Raw genomic sequence first — 21,095 nt, forward strand, 5'->3', positions numbered from 1 at the left:
GTACATCCTCTGGTCTAGACAGATTTGTAAGGTAGAATGGGGATCATGATAGTGGGGGGAGGAAGCATTTAAGAACTAAACAAAGTTGTGTTTCAACACCTCGTGGTCACACAGGCTGGTGTGCTTCTTCCGTGTGGGCTTTGTTGCTTCTGAGCTAGATGGTCGCTTGTGTACCTTCAAGCCTTTTAGACCCCAGATGCTATATCTTTTGATAGCCGGGCACCATCAGCTTTCTTCACCACATTTGCTTATGTACTCATTTGTCTTCAGTGATCATTTTGGGAAGGTAAGTATCATGGAATGCCAGTTTAATAAAACAATAGAACAGTGTTCTTGAGTTGAGGGAGTACTTGAGAGGAGGCACAATGTCCATCTGCTACCTTAATACTAAAACTATAAATATATGCACATGGATCTATTTGCCCCAAAACATGCAACTTTCCTCTTAATTCTTTAATGCTTCCTCCTCCATTATCACAAGGAATCCAAGGGAGATGATCCCTTGAGGACCAGTGGTGAGAGAGACGGTACGGGAGGGTGGAGAGAGGGTGGAGTAGAAAGGGGAAACCGATTACAAGGATCTACATATAACTTCCTCCCCTGGAGGATGGACAACAGAAAAGTGGGTAAAGGAAGACATCGGACAGTTAAGATATGACAAAATAATAATAATTTATAAATTATCAAGGGCTGGTTCTTCAGATAGGAGTAAAATGAGGAGCTGATATCAAGGGCTCGCGCAAATGTTTTGAGAATGATGATGGCAACAAAAGTACACATGTGCTTGATACGATGGATGGATGGATGGATGGATGGATGGATGGATGGATGGTGATGAGTTGTACGAGCCCCCAAATAAAATGATTTAAAATAAAAAAGGTCTGTCTTGAGCATAAGCTCTTCTAAGAACCTATCTGTGAGATCAAAGGGACAAGAGCCCTTCAAAAGATCAAACAAGACACCTCAGGGACAGTGACCCTATGTTCACCAGAGAGGGGCGCCCAGAAAAGGCCAATAAAGGTTGCCAGTCCCAAAGCATGTGATCCGTGTGCTGTGAGACCTTGGGTGGTCCAACTTAATTCCTTCCAAATTCATGTTTGAGCACTGAAATAACAACGCTAACGCAAGGCCAAATAAATGTTCTGAGGCCTAAACATTACACTTCTAACTTCATTTCTCCAGGACTGTAAGTCACCGTGGAGGCTTTCAGCCTTCTCACACAACACTGTCTCAGACACACAATCACCATCAAGTTGTTTCTGGTTTATCCACGTTAACGTGAACTTTTCAACCTCTTCTGGGGCCTGGGCTCTTTGTCTTGTAGTTAATGATCTCACATCTTTTGCTACATCAGCTGCTTTAATCACAGTTTTTCCTGAAAAATATTAATAATGTCAACTTATCCATGTTGTATTCAGCCGTCAGATCAGACAAGCGGCAACCTGACTCAAATTTCATAAGGATTTCTTTAGTTCTATTGTCGTTCTCAGTTTTCCTCTGAGCTTGACTGCCGGTATCACTAAATTTCTCTGGAACAGTGATTCCAACATTTATGCACATAAAGCACATGATGAATGTTCTGACGCACTAGCAGAAGCCTACATGTGGTCCGGGCTAGCGCCCGCTTAGACCAAAACGCCGCCCCTTTCGGCCCCCTGGAGACACAGGGTTTCATGCAGGATCCTTGGTTTACCTATCAAGCAAAGTTACAAACACCAAGGAGAATTCCTCCCCTGGGAGCTTTGCTGTTTTTAGGTAGTGGGAAGTTAGAGCTTGAAGCCATTTGACACCTGAAGTATCACGGTACATGTAAAAATGTTGAATTGGTGTACGTATATTCTCAACAACAAAATAAAGTCTAAAGATAAAAAAGCAGGTACTCTCTATCCCTATCCATTCCTTCTGTGCCCGTTTCCACTGGTGTGCGTTTAAATAACAAACAAGAACGCCTCCTGCCATCAAGGGGCTCCAGCACAAGCAGAGCTGTTCCCGAGGGTCTCGGCCCCCTGTGGACAGGTGGGGAGAGTCATCAGACATCTGAGGACGCCTCCATGCCTTTTGAGTTATCCTAAGCAAATAATCACACTTTCCTTAAGTGCAGTGTCGGACCTCACTTTGCGCCCGCTCTCGGAAGGGGCTTCACAAAGTTCACAGAATGTTCTCATGCCCTTTTAACTTCATTTTCTACTAACTTGTTGAAGCTCCCGCACACCCCCCAAGAAGTACTCCACGGCAGGGCTCTCCACCAGTCCCCAGCCCCCAGGGGCAGCTCTACCCAGTCCGACAGTGTCACTAAGAGTCGGAATCAACTCATGGAGACCTGATCATGACACATGCCTGCTCAAATCCTTCAAGGCGTGCTACTGAGTCAAGTAAAATATGTTCTCAGGATGCTCACGGTGTCACGGTTCGCAAACTGCTGATAATCATGCAAGTCTCCCACTGCGCACGCGCAACGTCTCATTGCTATCCGCATTTATCCTGCTGCTTCATTGACGGCTTTGAAGCGTGAGTTCAGCTTTGTCTCACTCCAGTACTGCCAAGCCCACTTTCCTTTTGTGAAGAATGATATAACTTTCCATTCTTTTTTGCTTTACACCTTGTTTTAGATTTCTCCCTGATGTGTAACAGTTAGCTAGAGTAACTATTAGACCTAAAGATATGAATAGCTTGGGGGATTTATAACCCTTTCCTATTTGTTGTGGTTATGACAGAGCTGAGCTTATTCATGGCTTTTAAAAAACCTATGTATGCCAATGAGCTCACTTTTGTTCTCCTTCCTTCTCATTTGCTGAGCTTATTAACTTTCTTCTTTCTTCCATTTCCCTCACGGGGTCCTTAGGGAGTTATGCAGCCTATCTTCTCTCCAGCAGTTACTGTCACGCCATCTGAAATGGATGCCATGCTTTATCCAAAGCACGTTCTGCAACAATCCCTGCATCTGCCACATTCCGCTGTACTTCCTGTACTCTCGAACTTAAACCTGAGCTCTTCAACAGCAGGAACCATGACGCAGCCATCTCCCCTATTCAGGGGCCGTAGTGAGCACACAGCGATTTGGGCAGGCAGACACATCTAAGATCATTTTAGAAACATTAAAAGCTCTTTAAAAGACTTCTAGGGTATTACATGAAATTAGCCAGGCTCAAAAGGACGGATCTTATAGATGATCCCACTTACACGAACTACACAGAATAGTCAAATTAGACACCGAGACAAAAGCAGATCGGTGGATACCAGGGCTAGGCAGAGTGGGAATGAAGTGACTTGTTTCTGAATGGGTTGAGTTCCTTTTTGGGGTGATAAAAAAAATTTCAGAAATGACAGTGGTAATGACTACACAATAATTGTGAATATAATTAAAGCTACTGAATTGTATACTGAACAATGTTTAAATAGACATTTTTATTATTTAAATGAATAAAAATGAACTTGGGTTTAGTATGTACATTCTCTTTGTTGTAATGCTTTACTTCCAATGATGCCATATAGCCCATTAAACAACGCACATAAATGCCTTACATGCACTAACACATCATGATCGGTCCCCCTTTAGTGGGGGCCATATCAAGCTAGCTAAGTTATTTTGGGGCATCTGATTATTTCAGCTAGTCTAGATAAAAATTCAGGTAATTTTAATACACTCTATCAAGAATTTAGCTAAAAAGGGAAAATATTGAAATGTTCATTGGCACTAGCATGGTCACTTTCACTATTATTTAATGTATACAAAAGTTTTATCAGAAATAATTTTTATGTTTTGAAGGCAAACATACTGAAAAGACTTCATAGTATGTATTTTACTCCAAGAAAACAAACTTGGTAGCTCAATTCTCTACTGGAAGCACAATTCACATAGAATTTTTTTAAAGGAAAAATTTTATATATATATCACATTTTTAAAGTTTAAAATGGAGGTTATATTCTTAGGATTTATTTGAAGTGATATTAAAATGAAAAGAGAAACAAGTTTTTTTTCTTGAGAAACAAATTCTTAAAAATAAATCTACCCCCAGGCACTATCCTGAAAACCAAAAGGATCATGAGAGAACAATTCCCAACAGAAGACAGGCAGTGCCTGGGATATACCAGCTCAACCCACAGAAACCAACCGCCAAGGGTATTCTATTAAAAATTCAAGGTACACAGAAGGGTTTCTCATGACAAACAGGTGCACCTTTGGGAGTACACATCAAAACAGTATTATTGCATCATTAGGTTAAGGATGTTTAGTGTATGTGCAAGCGTTGGTTTCTTGTGCACAGCAAGCACACTGTACACTGAGCCACATACGAGGGCGGATCTGGAACTAACTTCCTAGTTGTTCCAATTGACACAGACCGATTTAGGCATGGGACTCATTCTGAATAAGGAGGGCTGTCTCCACTCTACTGAAAGAAAGAAAAAAGAGTTAGGGAGTTTTCAGTCTTTCTCTTTTTTCAATTCTTTTAACCAACGAACTGCTGAAAGAGCTTGGTGGGAGGAGATTCTAAAAATAGAATCTTCTTTTCCCTTCTTTCACTAAGAGATGGTCCGCTGAGGATGAATGAGCGCCAGTCCTCGGTCTGTCTGTGGGTCAACTGGCAGGAGCCCTGCGATCCAGCTGGACGGCCACGGGAGAAAGACCGGGCTTTCTACTCCTGTCAACAGTGACAGTTCCTGAAATCCACCAGGGAACCACCGAGTCCGCAGTGACACACACACACACACACACACACACACACACACCCGCAGGGAGCCCACAGGCGGCTCAGTAAGAGCAGCTGCACACCCCAGCCCCGCTGGCTTCTGTGGCAGCATCGGCGGGGGGAGGGGGGGGTGTCCAAAATAACTCCCCTTGGGTGCAGAGGTGTAATCCCCGAGAAGCACCTAACCCTACACGCCGACTCCAGCGGCAAAGCAGACCTGGCCAGGCTCTGTTCCAGGCCCACAAAGAGAAAACCAAAAGAGCAGTGCGCCGCCGCGGGGAGTCATTTACCACAGCACTGGGTTCACACTGAAGTTTTGGACACTTATGCACACGCCTTTCCTTGTAATTCTACCTCTGATTCAATAGCTCGCCAAGGGAAAGAGGCGGCTTTCTGCTCCCGTAAAGAGTCCGTCTCGGAAACCCACGGGGCAGTTCCATTCAGTCCTGCACGGTCACTGTGTATGTGCAACATGAGGGCACTGCTCCCGGCTGGTTTGCCGAGGACTGGCTTTGTTTATACACCCATCACAGCAAGGTGCGGGAGCGCCGAGGGAAAGCCTTACCCGTCTGCATGCATTATTCACATCATTTGCCCAGCACAGCTCTGCTACTTGATCCCATTTAGGTTCCAAGCCTGCTTCCATTTGTTTCATTTAAGACTGCACAGGGCCCACAGATTGCCTGCTGCACACTCTTCTCCTGTTCCTGACAGCCCTTTAAAATGGATAAACATTCTCTGCTCAGAGCCCTGCAAAACCAGGCTGCAGTGGGATCTGGCCCATGGGGGTGTGGTTTGCCAAGCCCTGGCTTAAAATATGGTCATTTAAAGAGACTTGTTATACTTCAAAAATGTAAGTGTAGTTTTACAGTCTTCTCTCTGACCCAACAGTGGTGGTGCCAAGCCTCACCTGATGACACGGCACCAGCGGTCCCGTCCACCTGTCAGGGTGCCACACCTAAGAAAAGGTTTATTCCTTCGCTGCTATCAAAACCTCCTCTAGTAAATACGCACAATTCCACTGGGAGACAGAGCACATTCCGGGGTCCTTTCAGCATCCGCAGAACGAAAGGTAGCCTTCAGCAGCAGGGCTGGAGGCCAGAGAGCACAGGGACTCTGGAAACTCCTACCTCTAGATGTCAGGTGGGTGTTAGTCAATTTTTTTTTAAGTAGGCATTTGAAATCCTTTTCCAAATGAAAACTTTAACTTATAAACCTGAGAAAACTGTTAAATATCAAGACAAATAAGGGGAAAAAACCCAAACATTCTTAAGAGAGCCTCTCCCAAGACACCTTTCAGACTACCAGGTATCCATGAGTTGTCACTAGGCATGAAATGACCAAGGAGAGGCCGCCGCCTTTCATCTGTCCCTCTCCGGCCTTCCACCCCACTCCCCATCCCCCCACCCCATCCCCTGCTCCCCATTCCCCCACCCCCACCCCACCCAAGAGAGACCAAGGCAGTAATTCACCAGGAAAACACCGATTTTATTTTTACATACGTCTTGAGGGGGAAAGGCGTGCCACCTGGAGTTTAATATTTAAATAAAATCACAGACACAAAATCCCATTCAGACAAAATTGCTGGGCAAGAAAAAAGAATCATTCCCAAGTCCAAAAGTCCTCGCATGTCCACGACAGACAGAACACATCTAACAAAGCCCGGTAAGGGTTTCAGAATCTGTCTTAGTCTCCTCTGGGTGGTCTGGCGCAGCTGCTAGAATTTAACTTCAAACCAAAACATGACTTTTATGACCCTGTCAATGGCATCATTAAAATCTGACACAAACCTCTGAGGGCGCACTTGCTGTGCGACAAACAGGAACCCCAAGCCTTTGGGTCAAGGGCCTGTTCACACAGGCACCATCCCTAGCCCTCAGCCCCCAGCAGCTGAGACCTTTCTGCCCAGAGGGCCTGCCAAAGCTGCCAGCATGAAGCGAGGAGGGCCAGAGGAAACGGGCTGCAGCAGAAAAACGAACCGAGGGCCAGAACCTGAGTGCTCAAAGCCCTCTGCCAGCCAGGCACGGCCATGAAGCCATCGCCATAGAATTCTCAGTTGGGCAATGTGTGCATTATGTAAACACGTGAAAAACACAACACAGGGCAGCATCCATACTTACACTTAAATTTAGAAGAATGTGAAGTTTAGCAAGACGCAGTGCTTATTATGTATGTTCTTTTTTCCTATGAAGTTAAATTTCTTTTTAAAAGTAAAAAGCAAACCATCAAAGCTTTGATAAAATATACCAGATAACATGTAATAATAGGCTGAGAGTGTATCAAGCTCTCACCACTATTAAGGCATCCTTTTAAGAGAAGGCTGGCGTGGTGCAGGTGGCAGGGCCCACCTCAGGGACCACTCTGGCCAGGCCAGGCCCACAGGCCAATGCCAGGTATGTGTGTGCGTCTCTGTCTTCATGCTCGCTCGTAAATGTGCCCTGGAGGTGGCTGAGCAAGCAGGCTGAAGGCGGCCTGAGGGGACTAGGAGAGGACTTCATGGAGAATCGGGCCAGAGCTGTAATAAGAGACGAGAAAACTGACTTGCAAGCTGTGCTGTGGCAAGCAACTGTTGGTGTCACTGAGGAGATTAAGCCCGAGACCAGAGGGAAGGCACAGATGTCCCGTGCGGTCGTGATTCCTCGGTGTCTGCAGTGGGCACGACGAAAGCAGACATCAGTCCTGACTGATCCACAGCCAGAGCAGCACCTCTAGGACCCCCCCCACCCCCCACCTCCCGGGAGTACTGTGCAGGAGCGCATGCCTTTCAGGTGGCAGATCGCATCAGACGGGAGCATCTCCTGCACATCGCCCTAGAGCGGCGCTTCTCCACCTTCCTCAGGCCCCGACCCTTCCACACGGGGCCTCAGGTGGTGCTGACCTAACATTATTGCCGTTGCTACTTCATCACCGTCACTTTGCTACTGTGATGAACTGGGAGACCCCTGTGAAAGGGTCGTGGGATCCCAGGGTTGAGAACTGCTGACGTAAACAGACCCTCAACAGTGAGCCACCCTTTCCACTCACTCAGAGGACCCCACTTTGTTTCTGGGAGATGAGAGGGTTTTGAGCTTTTGAGAGAACTTTTTCCCAAGGAAATCTTATGTGGATCCCCTCTGATCTATAAAATGAACCAGCCGAAGCCCAAGTGTCCCCTTGCCGAGTCCAGAAGGCCATCCTCCTCAGAACCACTGAGCTTCAGAGAGAGAATTGCAAATCCTGTGTCACACATAGCATGCTGCCTTCAGTGTTTCTCTGGAGCCAGGAGTCAAGCCGTGGGGTGGACAATACCCAACAAAGGCAAGAAGTGCAGGTGGGTGGGCCTGCAGGGGAGTGCTTGTCCGTTTACACACAGGGCTCTGCTAAGAGCTGGAATTGACTTGAGGATACTTAACAACACAAGTGGCAGCAGGCTCGCTCCACGGCACCCTCTGGCGAGGCAGTGTAATTAGCCCCACTTAACAGGCAAGAAAACCAAGGCCCCGGACCCGATGTGTGGCCAGATCTGGGAAGCCCTTAAGTGCTTGTTTAACAATTTCCAGAATGAACTGTTTCTAAAATAAACTATTATTGTTAATTGCCAGTGAGACTATGCCAATTCAGGGCGACTGGAGATGCACGTAGCTGAGATGGGATTCAAAGGGTCTCCAAGGCTGTGTCCTTTCAGAAGCAGATGCCCAGCCTGACTGCTGAGGTGCCGCTGGGCGGACCTGAACCTCCTACCTCCCAGCTCTGAGCTGAACTAAGCTTAACCCTTTGTACCACTCAAAGACTCCCTTCAAGATATCACCACTTTGCTGTTGTCCTAGGGGCATGGTCTGGCAAGTGCTGGGGCAGTGAAACACATGGTCAGTGGTTCAAACCCACCAGCGAGCAGCTCCTTGGGAGAAAGACGGGCTGTCTGCTCCTGTAAAGATTCACAAGCTCAGGAACCTCTAGGGATGCAATGAGTCAAAATTGACTGGACGGCAGAGAGTCTGGTTTGTTTTCTAGTTGCTGTCTTAAGCAGCTCATACAAAATACAACTGTAATGTGCCTGACAGCAGCCGTCACCAGGGGTGTAACTCAGCACTCTGGAAGCAGGCACCACTTCCCCCTCACCCAGCAATGACCTGCCTGCTAAGATTGAATTTCCACACATGTGGCTAGTTCCTGTCAACTTTTCAAGCTGTGTGATCAGCACATGTGAGAGAGGGGTTTAAACTCAGGACACACGCATAGTCCTAACCGCTCACGGGCAGAGAATACGGCGACTTCTAGAGCAGGTTCTGGACTTGGTATCTGTGAAACTGAACAACAAAAACCAGATCTGCAAAATCCAGTATTTCTTCAAGGATGAGCGCAGAGAACGAGCGTTAGACTGTCCCCCGTACCCATAACTTTTCCAAGAGAACTTTCAAAATATCCGTTAAATTCTCATCACTCCTTCAAAAGCACGGTAATTGTTATTGCTGGCTGGTGTCCCCCGGCTAACATGCAATAGGGAACACTGCGGTACTTTATCACCTATTTGTTTTCAAATATCTCAGCAGCTAGTTTGATACAATTAGCTTTTTCTCAATCCTATTGTATTAAAACCGTTTCCGATTCCACAGGGCACAGGAAAGGGTAAGGTCCCCTGGGGTTTTCACTTGGTATCACTTTAGCAGTCTGCTGCCTTTTCCTCTAGCATTTTCACGTAGGGTACAATTTGTAACCAAAGTGAAAAGAAAATGTCATAATCCATACGCCGTGCTTTCCTAAAAAGCCAGATAATACATTACCACAGCTGTGACATACATGTGAACCAGACAACAGCTCTTTCAAGAACACACTTGTATCAATAGCAGTGCAGGAGGAAGAAGAGGGGCCGTCTACTCTGCCCTACAGGATCAATGAGTCAGAATCCACAGGTCAGCAAGCCATTATCTTTAACAGGATAGCATGTTTCACACTTAACCCAGCCTCATAAAATGTTACTGTTTGCAACAAATCGTGTTTCCATACCCCCTCGGAGCCCTGGCTGCTGGGGTAGGTTACTGCCAGGGCTAACTGCAAGGTCAGTGATTTGAAGCCACCAGCCCCTCAAGAGGGAGAAACAGTTCGTCTCAGCTATCCATGGGGCGGGGAGAATGATGAGTCTTCCAAGTTCCAAAGAGAGTTGCAATGTCAGAGACCCCCGGAGGCATCGGGTTGCTGCGTCTGAATGGACACAAGAGCTGCTGGCCTTCTGATGTGTGCTCCATCGAGCCTACTGCACTGTCAGCTGTGACACGGGAAGCCTGTCAACCTGTGCTGACAAAGTCCTGTGCAGTCCGTGGATGGGTGAGCACTTCGGGTAAGGTATGAAAAGGGATATTTTCAAATGAATGAAACACTGCAGCTAGATGATCCGCCTACCAGTCTCCACGCTGAGTCAGTTAACAGACCTGCTCCCAGAAGCCCATCTAGGCAGCCTTAGAAGTGAATTAAGGAAATTAAAACACCAAAGGCAGGTTTGCCAGTCCTAATCATTACCACCTAAAAAGTGAAAGCATCATGATGCTAAAAGAAAGTTGTGGCCCTCTGGCCTCTGGGAGGCTACACTCCTTACAGAAGCAGACCACCCGCCGGCATCTCTCTCTCTCAAGAGCAGCCGGTGGGCTCTGGGGAGTTTGAACTGCCAACCTTCCAGTCACCAACCTGGCGGGTAACCGCTATGCAACCAGAACCCCCTACGACACGCTCCACACATGTCAAATATGCTGTGGATGGAATCCCAGTCCACCGTTAAATCTACCTCCCCTTGTTTATGCGTAGGGCAGCGAACCCCTGCAACTTCTGCCGTGTGGCTTCTACTGGCAGATGCTAAGCTACGTTTTAGATGACAAACATGACAAGAGGAGCACTGAACGGGCTGCCATTTGGAATCATCATCAATACAGGGCATTTTCAGAACTCCTAGGATGAAATAAAGCAGACTCGGTTTTTATCTTGAAGTGACTCACGACTTTCTCTAAAGGAATGTGAAAATCCAGCGGGCGGCCGGATCCTGCCAAAGACAGACATCCAGCCCTCCACTTACAAGTGGCATTTAATATCAACAATGCACTTTTAAACTGACTCCAGGCAAACGGGGACCCCAAGCCCCTAGTAAGCAGCAAGCCAGACGCGGGCGTCGGAGCCGGCACCGCCCCGCCAGCTGCGCGGCGGCGGGGGGACCACCGGCCGGCAGGGGCGCGGCCCGTTCGCCGCCGCCGAAGCTCCAGGGGGCAGGGGGCCGCCCAGCGCCGCGCGGACCCGGGCGCCTCCACTCCCCGCCTCTCGCGGGCCCGCGCGCCGCAGCCGCCATCTTCCCGCCTCCCGGACCGCGTGAGCCCCGCTGACCCAAAAAGGAAGCCCCGCGTTCCGCCGCCCCGAGACTCTGCAGCCCCGAGCAGCAGCCCCCCGCCCCGCTCGGCCGCGCGCACTTCCCCACGGCCGCGACGGACCGCACGGGCTCGGGCTCGCTACCGCCCCCGCCCGGCGCGCGCCCCCGCGGCCCTTACGCCTCCCCCGCCCCCGCGCGCGCCTCCGAGCCCCGCCCCTCCCGGCCCGCGCGCGCCCCGCGGGCTCACGACCCGCCCCCGGCGCGCCCCCGCGGCCCGCTCCCCTCCCCGCCCCCCCCACTCCCGCCCCGCGCAGGGGCGCGCGCCGCGATCCGAAAAGGACGGTTAGGAGCACGCGCCTCGCAGCGGGCCCTGGGCGGTGGCGGTAGCGCCTTCCAGAAATTTCCTTCTGCCTAAACCCACACTCAGAAACAAACTCGGCGCGGCCCCGCGTCGGCTCCGAGTGGGCAGCGCCCCCGCCCCGGCAGCCGCCCGCTCCCCTCCCCCATCCGCAGCCCGCGCGCCCCCTCCCGCCCCCTGCCCGGGGCGGCGGGTCAAGTGTGGGCTCTCTTCGGCGCCGCCGGCCCGCCGCGACCCGAGCGGTGGCGGTGGGGCGGTGGCTGCGGAGGCTCGGCCGGTGTGATTGATAGGGACGGCGGCGGCGGAGAGCTGCGGCGGCGGCGGCGGAGCGGTTGAGTGACAGCTTACCTGGGTGCCAATCTTCATCACACTGACAAGCGGCTGCAGCAATCGGGACCCGCAGTGCCGCGCCCGCGTCCAACCGTCACGCCGACGCTGGGCCACGCGACACAGCCTCGCTCAATGGGAGGAGGGCGACGCCGACGCGCGCTGCATCAATATTCAGCGCGGGGGCGGAGCGTGCCTACCGCGGACCCCGCCCCACAGCCTGCGAGGCGGTGGCTGGGGGGCGGGGTCCGGCGCGGGGGCGGGCTGGCACCGGCCCCGCCCCACTTCGAGCCATAGCCAGGCTCCGCCCCCGGCTGGCAGAGCCTGGGCGCGACGAGCAGCTGGCCCCGCCCGAGGGGAGGGATCCCTAGTCTCATGACTATGTAGCAAGAGGCGTGGCCTAGGGTGTGCACCACACCCCTTGCGCGGCCCTGGATCTGGGAGCGTGGGTCTGAAATGGGCGAGACCATTTTCTGCAGTCACGCGGGGAGGCTCGGGCTTTACCGTCCTAGCTAGGCAGCAGCCCCCGCGTGCCCCTGTGCCTGCATGCTGGATAGGGAAGGGACCTGGCTGACCTGGGACAGCCTCCAGGATCTCGGTACTGGGTGCGCCCACCTTATGCCGGTCCCCCTTTGTCTGCGGCCGCCACCCCCACCAGGCTAGAATGGGATTGCGGTACCCATGTGGGCGCCCAATTTCGCCCCATGGGCTGTGCTCTGTGCTTGGGGATGCTGCCCCTGGGACCTGCGGCATGGCCTTAATCGAACTCCACCCTCACCCCCCTCCAACAGGTTTCTGGTCGTGACGCTGTAGGTGTGGACTGGGTGAAAACTGCCTTGACAGATAAGCCTCCAGCCCTGACCTGCACAGCTTCCCACCCAGGAGATCCCAACATAAAAAAAATAAAAGCAGTGCTATTCGTCAATTCCTGTAGGACAGAGTGGAACTGCCCCTTGGGAGGTTTCGAGGGGCTACATTTTTAAGGGAGCTGAAAGTCTCATCTTTCTCCCACTGCGTGGCTGGTGGTTTCAAACTGCTGGCTTTGTGGTTGTAGCCAAACTTGGAACCCACTAAGCCCCCAGGGCTGGGGCAGGAGACTTCCCACGCTTGCCCCTCCCCCTGTACTTTCCAAGTAACAGTGGGCTTCCTCTAGAAGATGTAAGTATTGTCAGTGACCAACCCGAACATATAAATTGTCTGTTTACAAGATACCAAGCATTCCCAGGGCTTAAGGAAAAGTCAATTTATTTCATAATGGGCCCACCAAAGACAGATCTGTATATGAAGTCCACACACAGCCCAGAAGCATGGCAGCTCAGCTCACACCAGCCTCCCTGGAACCCAGGACTGACTTGGCTGCAGGCTGGCTGAGGTGGAGTCAAGTCATGAACAGTGGACATGAGATTCCTAATCTGGCTCCATGGTTACACCGGCGAGATGAAACCACCACGCAACATACCATGTGCCTGCAGAGGAAGGGCCATGGGACAGAGCAAGGCAGGTAGGAAATAGAAGGAGGCATCCAAAAGTTCAGCCGTCCAGACCAGAGACATCATTTGTAAGGAAGGCCCCGTACAAAAAGGAAATGCAAGATCCCTTGTTCAGAAAGCCATAAGAATTTCGAGACAGCAATAGCTGAGCATGAAATGAAGCCAGGGGCCCTGTAAGGCCAGCCCTCCCACCCGTGCCTGGACCTGGACTATAGTTTTCCTTTGTTTCCCCCCTCAAATCTCCAAAGCAGTGGCGGTGTGTGTGTGTGTGTGTGTGTGTGTGTGTGTGTGTAGGGGACAGGGGTGGGGAGGGGGGGTTTCAGAACCAGTGAGCCCTAGAAGTCCTGGCTCAGCCCAGCCCACTGCGTGGCCTCGGAACTCTCTGGTATCCACCACAGACCTCTGGCTCCTGGCTCTTCTCTTTGATCTCCCATCATCTCCCACCTGCTTTTTCCTGGAAAAGGCAGGATAAAGGAGGCTGGAAGCACCACCCTTCATCGCCGCCCCTAGTAGGGTCCAACACTCAAACATTTGTACGCCCTTTTAAAGAAACAGGATTCATAATTCATCATGGAGCCATGGTGAGGAGGCCTGAATCTTCACTCTTTCCTCTAGGGATCGGACCCTTTGCTTCCACCCTCCCATAAGGAGTCACAGGAATCCTGGCGCATGCCCAGGCCTAGCTAACTCCTGGGCAAACACAAGGATGGTTGTATATTTTAATTCAAATAACTGGACGTTAGGTCTACTCTCTTTGAATAATAATAATAATAATGTGTTTCTATTTTCCCAAGGACCATGTTTAGGTTTCCGAAATAACAAGCCACATATTGTTGATTATAGAAATGTTAGTTGCCAACAGCTTAGCCTCCAATTCATGGAGACTTCCTGGACAGCAGAGGACACCTGTCCACCCCTATGGCTGTGAGGCTTTATGACACTATTCAGTGTCATAGCAAAACTCAGGCCTCCTGACAGATGGGTAGTGGCTGCAGAGGAAGTACACTGCCCGGGACTTGAACCTAGGCCTCCAACATGGAAGATAAGATTTCCACCACTGAGCTACCCCTACAACTTGAGAATTCCTACAAGCTGTCAGTTATACTGAGTACAACTCATGGGGTTAAAAGAATGCTCTTGGAATTGAACGTCCACTCACAGAAGGGTCACAAGGAAGGAACGAGTCAGCCAGGCTGCAGCATAGCCTGAAGAGAACACACAATATTCCTCTAGTTCTTTAATGATTCCTTCCACCCCCACCCCACCCCCTGCCACTATCATGACCCAAGTTCTACCTCACAAATCTGGCTAGACCGGGACATGTACACTGGTACAAAGAAGAGGTCTCAACACACGGAATCCAGGACAGATAAGCCCCTTAGGAACAGTAGTGGGAGTAGCGATACCATGAGGATAGGGGGAAGGTGGGGGGAGAAAGGGGAAACCAATTACAATGATCAACTTATAAAACCCCACCCCCACCCCTGGGGGATGAACAACAGAAATGTGGGTGAAGGGAGACAGTGGATGGTGTAAAACATGAAATTTATAATTTATCAGGGGTCCTTGAGGATAGGAGGGTGGGGGAGGGAGGGGGAAAAAAGAGGAGCTGATACCAAGGGCTCAAGCAGAAAGAAAATGCTTGAAAATGATGATGGCAATGTATGTACAAAAGTGTTTGATACAATTAATGTATGGATGGTTATAAGACCTATAAGAGCCCCCAATAAAATGATTTATTAATTTTTTAATGTTGGTGAGACTATACTTGCATAGTGCTTTTTCCATTTACAAAGTCCATGGGTATGATATCGTTTAGAGATGAAAATCTAAATCATTGTTCCCTTTAACATTCATCTTCTCTTTTCTTCTTAATTTTCTAACCTTAGCTCATCCATCTCATTAGCAGAGAGCCAAAAACCCACTGTCATCAAGTCATTTCCAATCACAGCAACCCTATTTAGGGTTTATGGGAGCGGAACGCCTCATTTTTCTCCCCCAGATCGGCTTGTGGGTTTGAATTGCTGACTTTATACTTTGAAGTCCAACACATAACTCATTATGCCACAGGGCTCCTAGATACAGAGATAAGGATGCACAGATGGGGGAAGATCACCAAGGAACTAAATGGCAGACCAGCAGAAGCCCAAGGAGACAAAGATCTTCCTCTGGCACCAAGAGAGAAAGAGACCTCCCCTAGCGCCGGCACCCTAAATTGGACCTTCTGACTTCAGAACCTGTGAAAGAGAGAGAAAGGTTCTGTTTTTCAAGCTAACCCCTAGCCACTAACTTAGCATCTGTCAGGTGTTTATTGAAAGTGTACCATGGAAAGGGCACGGGGGGTGGGGGGTGGCTCCTGGTGTCCTGTCTGACCTGAAATAGTAACATGCTCTCAAGATCCCACCGTGGAGCAGTGATGGTTCCTGGCTTTATCCTGTCCCTGTGGGTTTTGGATAGCTTGTCCAATGGGAAAGACCTGGTCTCAACAGCCCCCCCCACCCCACCTCGCCGCGCACGAAGAGCTGTGCTGATGGGGAGAAGCGTCTGCCAGGGTCTCATTACACAGCTGTTTCTTTCCCCTGTCAGCTACCAAGCCACACCCCAAAGACTACCCAAACCTCAGTTAACTGACAGGCCCATGTGGTCAGTGCTGCCCCCAAGGAGAGGGGCGGACAGGCCAGCGCAGGCCTCACAGGCTCCAGGAGTAGCAGACAGCTGGGCGACCATGCTGCTCTCTTAAAAACCATCAACTTCTTGAAACCAGCTGCTGCTACAATTTCTCTGTGGCTTGGGTGGTTCTTAATTATATCCACAGTCGAAGCACATAGACTAGCCTTTCGTCTTTGCAAAAAATATTTTTCCCATGGAAGTTACAGAGTTAACAGCAACAAAAGTTTCACAGAACCAATCCGACTTTGTTCTGCATCCTATAGACCAGTGCAGGAGGGTCAGGGGAGTCCGTAGCCAGAAGCTCCTTGCCCTCAAGACTGCTCAGCCTCCCCAACCTCCCTGTGCTTTCACTTACTGATCTGAGAAACAGAATCGTGAGCAGAACAGTTGAGCAGCTACGATACTTAGGTTTATTGTGCTAACTAGGCCTCCATAGGAATGAGTGGGTGGAGTTTAATCAGGTCACAGTTTGATTGGAGGAAGATGGAGATAAATATTTTCCTCAGCCGGCATTCCTATCTTACTCTTCCTTCCTGTGATCAAACCAGTGTGCTGCTGCTTGAGCCAATTCTTTGCCTCAACCATGTGCTGCACTACCTGTGGGCCAAGCCAACCTGTGAATCATGTTGCTAGAGCTTGAGGATCCTTTGAGACCTGCTTCTCTGTGTTGCTGGTGGGTACATCGCCTGAGTTTGAGATCCCATGGGGGCCTGCTTCACTGAGCTCCCAGTGCTACTGACTCTTGCCCCATGCTGCCTATCTAGTCTGAGGGCCGACTCAGCTTTCTGCTTCCTTGACCTTGGACCAGCAGCCCAAATAAGTTCAAGGACCTTCAGTATATTAACTGTTGCACAAAGTGAGTTGAACTGAGCCCCTGTCCTGCTGTGTGGACTAGTTAGCCATTATATTCCTTCTCACTGTACAAACCTATAGAATATATATATGTTCATAAATATCCTGGTTTTGTTCCTCTAGAGAACCCTGCCTACCACAGAAGTTCTTTGTGGTTTGCGATCACAAGAAATCCATTTCCGTTACCCTTTCTAGAAAAGGATGCCTGCACAGAGGGAAAAAAGGAAGGAAGAAGATCCTGAAAGGAAACTGGATGAGGTCAAGCTGTAGAATGAGCTCCAGGGCAAAGGATACACACACACACACACACACACACACACACACACACGCACGCACACATATCCCTAACGGCTGCCTTTAACACAATGACCCAAGATGCTAAAAATAAAAACTTAATGAATGGTATCCTGGGTTGAATTGTGAATTGTTCCTGCCCCCACCCCACCCCCCATCATCATGTCTACCTGGAACCTCTGAATATGATTTTATTTGGAAAAGGGCCCTTTGCAGAACTAATTGCTTTAGATCAAGTCCTACTGGAGTAGGATGGGCCCTGCTCCAATGATTGATGTCCTTATACAAAAAGAGAGGGCACAGAGACACAGAGCGTGATAGAAAGTATGATGGCAGAGAGTGGACTGATGTGGCCACAAGCCAAGGAATATCAGAAGCCATCAGAAGCTGGAAGGGACAAGGAAACCCCCTTCCCCCAGCTGGAAGTCTCCACACTCTGCCTACTTCTGCCCTCCAGAATGGGGAGCAAATACATGTATGTGGTTGTAAGCCCCCAGTGGGTGCTTTGCCACAGCAGACTGTTAAGGAAAATTTTCTCATGAGTGAATGAGCTTAACATAACTACAAGGTCAGCAGTTCAAAACTACCAGCTGGTTTACAGAGAAAGATGAGGCTTTCTATTCCTGTAAAAAATGTACAGTCTTGGAAACTCACAGAGGCAGTTCGACTCTCTCCTACTGGGTCACTATGAGTTCGCATTGACTCCCGGGCAGGGAAGTTGGTTTGTTTTTTCCAGATCCCAAGTCTCTTTAGCCCTCTTCCTGAAATACTTAAGATCAAGAATTTATCTTAAGTTTCTTCTTGCCCTCCTTCTGAAATTCCTTCAGATAAGGAATTTCCTAAATAGGCATTGGGAAGCTTAGTTTAACATCCCCAAGGGTTGGGATGTGTTCCTCTACAATACCCTGATGCCACAACTCCTAGCTGGCCTGTGGGAACACTGGGACCCACCTGCTGGATTCATTCATCCAACTGCTTGATGTGGCCTACCCCCTCCTCCAAGGACAGCCCCCACCCACTGTCACCTGGCTCTGTGCTGATGGCTCAAGGAGATGTGGGGGCTGTACTGTGCTCTGAGAAAAGGAAGCCAAAGTGGAGCTGGTCCAGGAAGGCCTGTGCTCTCATCAAAAGGCCTTCAGTGTGGATTGCTTTGGAAAATCTGCAAAAATTGGCAAAGTGAGTTCCTAAGTCTCATGGTGATTAGTAGCCAGTAAACTTGCAGGGTTTTCAAGTCAGAAGAGCCGAAACCATGGCCAGCCAAGTCAATCCTGACTCATAGCAGCCTTATAGGGCAGAGCAGGACTGCTCCTTGGGGTTTCAGAGCCTGTGACTCTGGGTGGGAGTGAAAAGCCTCATCTTTCTCCCACGGAATGGCTTGTGGGTTTGAATCACTGATTGTGGGTTTAGCAGCCAAACAGAAACCACTACACTACCAGGGCTCCTGTTAAATACAAAAGAAAGGCTGGCTTTAAAAGTCTTAGTCTATAATATTCCTATAACGATGTGTGTGTGTGTCAGACTGGGTTGACCAGAGAAACAAATTCACGGACACTCATATGTGTGTAAGAGAGAACTTTATATCAAAGAGAAATTGTATATTGAGAAGACATCCCAGTCTAGTCCAGATCAAATCCGTAATAAGTCTGATATTAGCCCATATATCCTATACTAGTCCATAAATTCCTTCTGACTCACGCAGTACATGCAATGATGCCGAATGCAGGAAGATCCCAGGCTGGTGGGCGGAAAGCCCCGGGGATCCAGTGGTGGCGGCTGCATCTCCAGAGCTCTGGCTGCCATCTGCGTAGCTCTGTCAAGTAGCTCAGTCAACAAGAAAGTGAAGCAGAAAAAGTGTGTCCCTGCCTCCAGGGAGGAAAAGAGGCATCAGAAGGCCACGCCCATACGGAAGTATCAGACTGTGGCATGATTCACAGGCTAGACTCCTTCATTCTTATTTATCAAGTTGACATGAAATTATGTAACTACCCCAATGTGGTACTACTGTATCAAATTCTACACTAAGAAAAGAAACATTGTATTCATTTCCAATGACTACTGCAACAAAATTTCAAAGCTTGGTGATTCAAAGCAATCCAGACTGATGTTATCCTTATCTGGAGGTCAGAAGTCTGAAATGGGTCTGGCTGGGCTAAAATCAATGGGTGGTTAAGACTGCATTCCTTTCTGGAGGTTCGAAAGGAATTTCATTTCCCTGCCTTTTCCCGAAGCAACCCTCATGTTCAGCCAGTGACCTTCTCCCTCTATGAGCTGATGATGGTTCATGCTACATGTCACTACATGATGATGGTGAGGATGGTTCATGCTATATGTCACCTTGGCTAGTCTGCGATTCCCAGTGGTTTGGCAGACATTGGGCTGATTGTTCTTCCACAATGTCGTATAAGGTAATCATCGCACCTTCTTGTGATTTGATATGAGGAGCCAATCTGCGGAACAATGGCTCCTGGGTTGAACTGGCTGGCGAATCCAAAATCTGCATGTCAGGTGGCCAGAAAGGTGTACAGGTTTACTGTGGAACCAGGAGTCGGGGGAAGAGAGGAGTGCAGGGGCCTGAGGAGGAAAGGAGAGAGAGAAATTTGTCAGTATGTTCATTTACATACTGAAGAGAGGCCACGCTCCCAAGGAAACACCTCTTCCAACTGATTGATCCTATCAGGGAATGGGATTTACATTACATTACAATATTGGCAATCAGTCCAGTGTCTGCCAAAACTAAAATCACAACTCACTGCCATTAAGTTGATGCCAACCTATAGCACCCTTGTAAGGCAGGGTAGAACTGCCTCTGTGGGTTTCTGAGACTGTAACTCTCTACAGGAGTAGAAAGCCTCATCTTTCTCCTAAAGAGCAGTTAGTGGTTTCAAACTACTGACTTTGTTGTTAGTAGCCCAACCCTTAACCACTACGCCACCAGAGCTCCCAGGTGACTCATAATCAAGGAGTAGTCAAGTGGATGCATATTAGCTATCACAGGAAGCAAGCTGATATCTCACCATTCTTGATTCCAATGAGCATTCTGATTGTGCTTCTTCAAAGACTGACGTGTTCTTTCTTCATGGTATGTTGAAGACCATAAATTATTTAGTATGGCTCTTCTAGCCAAAGTCTCTGTAACTCTCATTAAATAACTTTTTCCTGCACTAGTCTGGGCGAGAAGGTGGGGGAAGACACTGAGAGTGTTCACCCGTGAGCTATTGTTAAATGCTGACTTTCATTGCCACACTGCTGTGTATAAAAAGATCCCTCTGAGAAGAAGGAGGGGTGGGGTGTGACATGACCAGCAAAGCCAGGAGTGGAGCATATCCTCTGGATCCTGGTGAACCTCCTTGATCTAGAAGACAATGTGCAGTGAACCTCCTTGATCCAGAAGACAGCATGAAGTGAACCTCCTTGATCTAGAAGAAGGCAGCGTGCAGTGAACCTCCTTGATCTAGAAGAAGACAGCGTGAAATGAAACTCCTTGATCTAGAAGACACCGTGAAGTGAACCTCCTTGATCTAGAAGAAGGCAGCGTGCAGTGAACTTCCTTGATCTAGAAAAAGACAGCGTGAAGTGAGCCTCCTTGATCTAGAAGAAGACAGCGTGCAGTGAGCCTCCTTGATCTAGAACAGCGTGCAGTCAGCCTCCTTGATCTAGAAGACAGCGTCAGTGAGCCTCCTTGATCTAGAACAGCGTGCAGTCAGCCTCCTTGATCTAGAAGACAGCGTCAGTGAGCCTCCTTGATCTAGAACAGCGTGCAGTCAGCCTCCTTGATCTAGAAGAAGACAGCGTCAGTGAGCCTACTTGATCTAGAAGAAGACAGCGTGCAGTGAACTTCCTTGATCTAGAAAAAGACAGCGTGAAGTGAGCCTCCTTGATCTAGAAAAAGACAGCGTGCAGTGAGCCTCCTTGATCTAGAACAGCGTGCAGTCAGCCTCCTTGATCTAGAAGACAGCGTCAGTGAGCCTCCTTGATCTAGAAGACAGGGTGCAGTGAGCCTCCTTGATCTAGAAGAAGACAGCGTCAGTGAGCCTACTTGATCTAGAAGAAGACAGCGTGCAGTGAACTTCCTTGATCTAGAAAAAGACAGC

At 49.3% G+C, this 21,095-nt stretch overlaps 1 protein-coding gene across 4 annotated transcripts in view; it reads right to left on the reverse strand.

Moving 5' to 3' along the window:
• PKNOX1 (PBX/knotted 1 homeobox 1) overlaps positions 1-18,840 on the reverse strand; it is a 72,086-nt gene extending 53,246 nt beyond the window's left edge. For 2 of the 4 annotated variants that reach the window (XM_075542259.1, XM_075542260.1), the window contains exon 1: positions 11,720-11,867. The gene's annotated coding sequence lies outside the window, so the exon portion shown is untranslated. Of the gene's footprint in view, positions 1-11,719; positions 11,868-18,699 lie in introns of those variants that run through there. The other 2 variants (XM_075542258.1, XM_075542257.1) reach the window with 2 other exon arrangements.
• Between the last annotated feature and the right edge of the window lie 2,255 nt (positions 18,841-21,095).

Source organism: Tenrec ecaudatus, chromosome 2 (assembly GCF_050624435.1).
Source record: "Tenrec ecaudatus isolate mTenEca1 chromosome 2, mTenEca1.hap1, whole genome shotgun sequence".
NCBI lineage: Eukaryota > Metazoa > Chordata > Mammalia > Afrosoricida > Tenrecidae > Tenrec > Tenrec ecaudatus.